The sequence below is a fragment of the Hemicordylus capensis genome, chromosome 3 (genome assembly GCF_027244095.1).
Source record: "Hemicordylus capensis ecotype Gifberg chromosome 3, rHemCap1.1.pri, whole genome shotgun sequence".
In the NCBI taxonomy this organism is placed as follows: Eukaryota; Metazoa; Chordata; class Lepidosauria; order Squamata; family Cordylidae; genus Hemicordylus; species Hemicordylus capensis.
In genome coordinates this window covers 146,798,615-146,805,656 of record NC_069659.1, presented here as the reverse complement: position 1 = coordinate 146,805,656, position 7,042 = coordinate 146,798,615, and positions in this window count along the sequence as shown.

Here is a 7,042-nt window from a genome sequence, read left to right as displayed (position 1 = left end):
ATCTTTTTGCAGCTCCTCACAATCTGTTTTGGATTTCAATACCCTAAATAGTTTAGTGTCATCTGCAAATTTGGCCATTTCACTGCTTACCCCAACTTCTAGATCGTTTATGAACAAGTTAAAGAGCACTGGTCCCAGTACCGATCCCTGGGGAGGATCTTACTTCCTACTTCCCTCCATTGTGAAAACTGTCCATTTATACCTACCCTCTGTTGCCTGTCCTTCAACCCGTTAGCAATCCACACATGTGCTTGTCCCCTTATCCCATGACTGTTAAGTTTACTCAAGAGCCTTTGTGGGGAACTTTGTCAAAAGCTTTTTGGAAGTCCAAGTATACTATGGTTGTTCACCCTTGGAAGGTGAGCCAGCGTGCAAGATAAGTTTGCTCCTGTGGACACAGCCTTTGCATGTTGTCTGGAGCTCTGTTTGGTTCTGTGCCATTGAAACTGAACTACGGACTATAACTTGTGTCTGTGCTGACCTTAGTGCCCTGAAAAGGCTGTACCACTTCAGATATTTAAAGTGGCTGAACACAGAGATGAATGCATCCACATTAAAAACAACAACAATCTCTCCGCAGTCTAATTCTAGAAGCATTCACCCCTAGACTATTGTTGCCACGAAACATGTAAACTTCAAGGGAAAGAAATGTTTTTTTTAAAAACTTGTATGTGTGCGCGCATGCATGTCAGTACTTTCAAAATGTGATCCCCTGCTTGTAGCAGTACTGCCTTTCTAGGCGCAGGTGTGGCTACCTCCCAGTTTTCTTTATTATCTCCATCAATCCAAGGGGTTACTGGGGAGAAGGGTGAACACAGAACCCCTCTACATTAGCTATGCCAGCGCTTCTAGGACTACATCACATACTGCATTTCCACTTTTGAATTGTGCCTTAATTCCCCCCCTTTCAGTTTTGAAAGATATTTCTGAGAACAATATTGACAGTGATGTAAGTGAGGGGGAGAAGCTGATATTGGTGCTGTTTCCTCCCATATGGGTAACCAGTATAGCTGTTTAACATCAGTACTAAGCAAGTTGATTGTTGAAATCACAGGTCATAACACACATTTTAAAGCATAACATAAAACATAAGAACATAACATCTAATACATCATGCTTAAAGATCATGCTAAATAAGGCAGTATAATGAAACACAATAGCTAGCTAAACAACATACATGAAAATTAAAAGAGATATAATTCTACAATCCTAACTGTCATTACAACTCTGATGGGTACAACTTGAATAGTAGAGTTAATCCTCAAACTACAACTTAGCCAGTTGTACGGTTGCCATGTTCCCCCTATTTTTTGGGTAGTACCCAGATTCTAAGCAAGTCACCTGGATTGCTTACCCTTCCCGAATTCCCCCAGATTCCAGCTTTCTTACTTTTTGTTTAAAGCTAAACTCTAGCCCTTGTAGAAGTGGAGTTATGGAGCAAAATGTGCAGACACTATTCTGTTCAACCGTTGGACTTGGATTAAGAGAGGAAGAGCACAGGAGGCTAGCTGGGAGAGGAACCCCCTGAGGAACGTTGCCTTTTTTTTTATCGGCAGGAGATCTCTGTAGGGCAGTTGAGAGGATAGCTAGCTTTTGATGTAAATCACTGCTTATCTAGCAGACTGTGTATTATTGTAATGTTGAAGGTCTTTCTTTATAGTGGAATCCATTCTATGCATGCCTACTTAAAAGTAAGTACCGTTGTTTTCAACCCGATCTTCTCTCAAGTAAGTGTGTACAGAATTGCAGCCTTAACTGAAAGGTTGTGCATTTTTCTGTTCTATTGCTGTGTTAATATGTCAAGCTTAGTGTAGTCTTCATTTATTTTCTATAGATATTATTTTGTTTTTGTGTGTTTTTAAATTTTGCTTTAAGTCACCATGACTTCTCCCTGCCCCTTGCTATTTTTAAAGCCTATAGTCATTTTGGTGTTAATTTTTTGTAAGCAAGTAAAACTTTATTTCGGTCATAGACCAGCAATACAACAAATAATAAAACAAATAAACAGAATAGGATAATCATATAAAATCAGACTACGTTAATACACATTTAGCATATTATATAGCAATATTTGGCCCCAATATGGATGACATCCGGGTTAAGGTTAGTAAGCAAACAGTTGAAATAAAAATCACCTCCACGACCTGGAAAACTGATCAAAAGTGGGGCAATTAATTGGTGGCATTTTATGTATTTATCTCAGGATGTAAATGATGATGGTGACAAGATTTGAGCATGAAAGCCCTAATCCCTAGTGCCAATTTTGTACCGTCAGTTGTAGACTTTAGTGGCAATGAAATTGCAATCAGAGTCAGCACTGCTGCATGAGCTTTAATAATCTTCACCTTCTTCAATAAATAACATTTTTAAATAAGCATATTTAAATCAACAAATCACATATTTATTCACCAATAAATAGCATATTCAGGTATTGGAAAACAGAGTGGGATGGTAGTCTGTAATTGGTGAGGAATCGACAATAGAACTACACATAGCTCATTAGACAATGTTAAAAACTGAATTTCTATATTAGAAAGTGTTGGGATATAAAGTCTGAGTGTTTAAAGTTAGGCAAAGAGATCTTCCCCAACTATTGTTGGTAGATATCTAGAACAAATACAAGTCAACTGGAAAGTGCATCAGCTAATTTGCACAATATGCAAATTATTTACAAGTCAATTTATATTATATACTAATTAGGATGCCTGGATTTGGAGAACCAGAATATGGCAACCCTAGCCAGCTAACTGGGCAAAGAGGCACCTTTTAAAAGTGGTGATTCTCTTTATGTAGCAAGGGAAGAACAACTGGCCCTCTCCACCCCCAGCAAAGTATCTCTCCAGTGACTGTTGCTGGTGTCTATCTTATGTTTCTTTTTAGATGCTGAGGCCTTTGGGGACAGGAAGCCATCTTATTTATTTATTTATTATTTCTCTGTGTAAACCGCTTTGGAAGCTTTTGTTGAAAAAGTGGTATATAAATAGTAGTAGTAGTAGTAGATATGTAGCAGAACTAGCAAATACAGTTCTCTTCCTAATTTAGGAAGAGAAAGCTAGTGTGGTGTAGTGGTTAGAGTGCTGGACTAGGACCGGGGAGACCCGAGTTCAAATCCCCATTCAGCCATGATACTTGCTAAGTTACTCTGGGCCAGTCACTTCTCAATCAGCCTAATCTACTTCACAGGGTTGTTGTGAGGAGAAACTTAAGTATGTAATACACTGCTCTGGGCTCCTTGGAGGAAGAGTGGGATATAAATGTAATAAATAAATAAATAAATAAATTTAAAAGGCGGCGGGGGCGGGAGTCAAAATGGCCACTTGATAAATAACATAAGGAAACACACTCACCAACAAGTAATTGACACATGCTGTTTCAGAACCCGTGAATTTATCAATAAACTGGCCCAGTGTTTTTCTCTTATAGTTCCATAAAAGGAGCAGTGAAGGATGTAATGTTTAATGTCCTCCACTTGCCCCTGACCACAGGAGAAGAGATGCTGTTCCACAGGAACTTTGTGAAATCTACCCTTAAGATATGCTGAGGGCATGGTTTGAAAATATAAAATGGTAAATTCCTTCCTAAGTGGTGCACTGGTGAGGTTGAGTAGGTACTGTGAAATGGATCTTTTTTTCTTGAAGTGAGGTTACCACAGGGAGAACTTTGAATGTTGAACTAAACCAGCATCTTGGCTGGCATCCCACACAAGGAGATGATACAGTGATACAGTGATCTATTGTTCTGTGACCACTAAAGAACCCTGCCTGCTCTGGGTGAAACAATTTAGTAATATATTTCCAATCTTCCAACACGTTTAAATGGTGTCAAGTGTATCATTTGGATGCTACACCCGGGAGGCTGATTGGATAGTAATTAGAAGGCTCCTGCCTATTACCTTTTTTGTATATTGGATAAATATTACTTTGTTTCTAGTTTGGGAGGGACCACACAGGTGTTATCAATTTTGAGAAAAGTCTCACTCAAATGGAAGCTCGCCAGTGGACCTTAGCTATATGAGCTGTCTGTATATGCTATCAGACCAATCCCTTTGGTTACCATCTCCCTCAAGCTCCACTGAGATTAATATGAATAGCCCTCCACTTGCTCTCCCACAGAGACCCTGTTTGATAGCAGAACTCCTGCAAGTATAATAAAGAAGTATCCTGGCACAATGTCTCCGGCAAAAAGATGACATCAACATTTTTCCAATATTGTTGAAAATTATTATCCACAAACATATTTTTCCACCCAGCAATATTCCAGGAGATGGTTTTTATAGAGCCAGGGCCTTTTGACAGTCAATTAGTAGGGGTTGAAGGTGCTAGCAAGTTGGGGTCTTTCATGCTAGGGCCTCTTTCTACATCAGGACACATTGGCAGCCTATCTCCAGCTGCTAGGGAAAGGGAGGAGTTCAACAGTATCACGTTTTCTAGCTCTTTGGTACTTGCTATTGGAGGGGTAGTATTCTCTTGCTCAGCTTGTTGATCCATCCCATGGGCTGAGGAGTTGTTAAGTGAGATGAGCTCAAAGTTCTGAGTGGAGAGAGCAGGGGAGTCTTTTTGGTTCTTGTATCAATAGTAGGGCATCAATAACATATTTTTGATGTTAATTCTTTTTAGAAGAGAGATATGCTGAGAATGGTTCAGCAAATGAGCATAGGGAGTATATTCGTGAGGCTCTCTAGCCTGCCCATAATCTCATTCTGTTCATTTCTTGGCAATATTCCAAAGGAATAAATCAGACATTCCTCTATTGAAATAGTCAATAGAGCCGATTTCTTAGCATGTTGTTCTTCTCTAGCCTCTGACAAGGCTGAGGACTGATTAGAAATGGCAATAGAGTCTGAGCCAGGCTGCTTATCCAATACCAGTCAGAGGTATTGGATTTGAGCTGGCTCGGAGGAAGAGTGGCCTTACAATCCTGTCATGGAATAATTGGACAGGTGTTATTTGGAATTCATGGATTCCAAGAAGGATATCATCTTTAATAGCATATGTGCAACAGTGTTAACAAAGATTTCCTAGCTGCTGGGGAGCTGGGTAGCCAAATGGTGGCAACGAGAGCAATAAATGCCCACATCTCAAGAGCTGGCTCAAAGAACAAATTATTTCTCTGTGAGAATGCCAATGATTTCTGTTAATATTATTCAGACAGACATACAGCATAACCTAGTTTAATTGCAATGTCTGGTTACCGTTTGTAATTGCAGCTCTTCCAGCTCCAGCTGCAGGCTGGCTGAAATCCAGCTGGTTGTTTTCATTGCTAATCTGAGCCTTTCTGAAGCTAGGCACTGAAGACTTAGTTACAGAATATGTCTTTGCCAAGCACTTCTGAGTAAAATTTCCAAAAGATGTCATTAATAGGTCCACTTTCCTACTCACAGAAGTAAAATCATTGATGATTGTTATCATTGTTTTTGCTGTCAGCAAGCTTTGATTTGCTATGAAGTCTGTGGGAAAAGTGGACTGTTGCTCTAATTTCTGAGCCTCTTCCAGTGTTAACAATTTATCCATTAGAGGCTCCTGGTCAGGCATTAATGTTACTCCTGGTGAAATCGGGCTATCAGCTGATGAAACCAACCTCTCTGAGGAGAGGAGATCGTCTATCTCTAGGGCAGCATATCTATTACATGTGGGGATTGTAATAAAGCATCTTTTATTATCCTTAGAAGGGTAAAATCCATCTATTTTAAGCTGCTTGGTAGATTTTATCATTTGTGGGGACCCTGGGGACCTATTATTCTCCATAATAGGTGATATAAAGGGATGAGATAGCTCTCACCATCTTGGAAGTGTTGATTATGCTGCTTCTCCAAACCCTGAGCTCCTCCATGCTATTCTCCAGTGGCATTTCTGGAGAATAAAAGTCTCTTATCCACTTTCTGCTCTTCCAAAAGGTGGATTGATCACCACAAAGGGGTTGCTAGGAGTTTCCCACATAAGCAGTGAAGATTCTTTTTAAAGACTGAGAGCTTCTCAGGTGGGATGGAGGTGGGGGGATAGTTATTTAAGACTGAGGCTCTAAAAGAGGCTGCTGTTCAATCACCATCTTGGCTCCCCAAACCATCCAGTGTAACAATAATAGACCCACAAAGGAAAGAAACAAGGCAGATGAATGAAATAACCACTAACGTTGAATGTGGAGACACCCAGGGGGCATGGCTAACTGGCATGGTGGTGGGGACCATGGTTAGTGGGTATGATCCCCTGCAGCTCTCAACATTTGTTCTCTCTGGAAAGCATAGTGCCTGAACTATGTACATTGAACCTTGTAGAGTGTTCTTGATGCCATGGCTTTAATGAGAACAGTTTACACCATGGATCCATTAATAAGAGAGTCTTCATACAAGCTCTGCATATTCTCTATGGAAGGATTTTTGTGTGTGTGGCTTTCACAAAGAAAACATTACTCTCAGACGTTGGCTCTCAGATACTAATCACATAATTTGAAGCTGTGTTTTGCCTTCAGAGCAAAAAAAGAGGTGGCTTTGTATCTGTCAGTCCCTTTAAGTAACCTTTTTAAGCCTGGCTGATGGAAATGACAGCAAAAATGGTGAGGATGCTAGGCCCATCCCATCATACACTTTAAATAAAAGCAGTTCCCCCCTTTTCTGTTTCTGGGCATAAAGTATACAGAGCAGTGTGAAATGTAAGCGATATTTCCTTGTTGGTCAAGGGAATTAACCGGCCATTAAAAAGAAGAGTTGATCCTTTTTCACATGAGAAGAAATAAAGAGAGTAAAACAAGCCTTCCCTCCATGGTCATGAACTCATTGTTTCTCCTCTCCATCTTCCACAGAGACTCTTGTGAGTACTCAATTTGCTATAAACTCTCAGGCTGCATTCAGACATAACATAGAAGTGCCACCCCTTCCATTCTGCTCCCCCCTCCACATGTGCTTAAGGTAAAGTGTGCCGATGAGTCAGAGTCAACTCCTGGTGCCCACAGAGCCCTGTGGTTGTCTTTGGTAGAATCCAGGAGGGGTTTACTCTTGCCATCTTCTGTGCAGTATGACACTTTTCAGCATCTCCCTATATTACTGCTG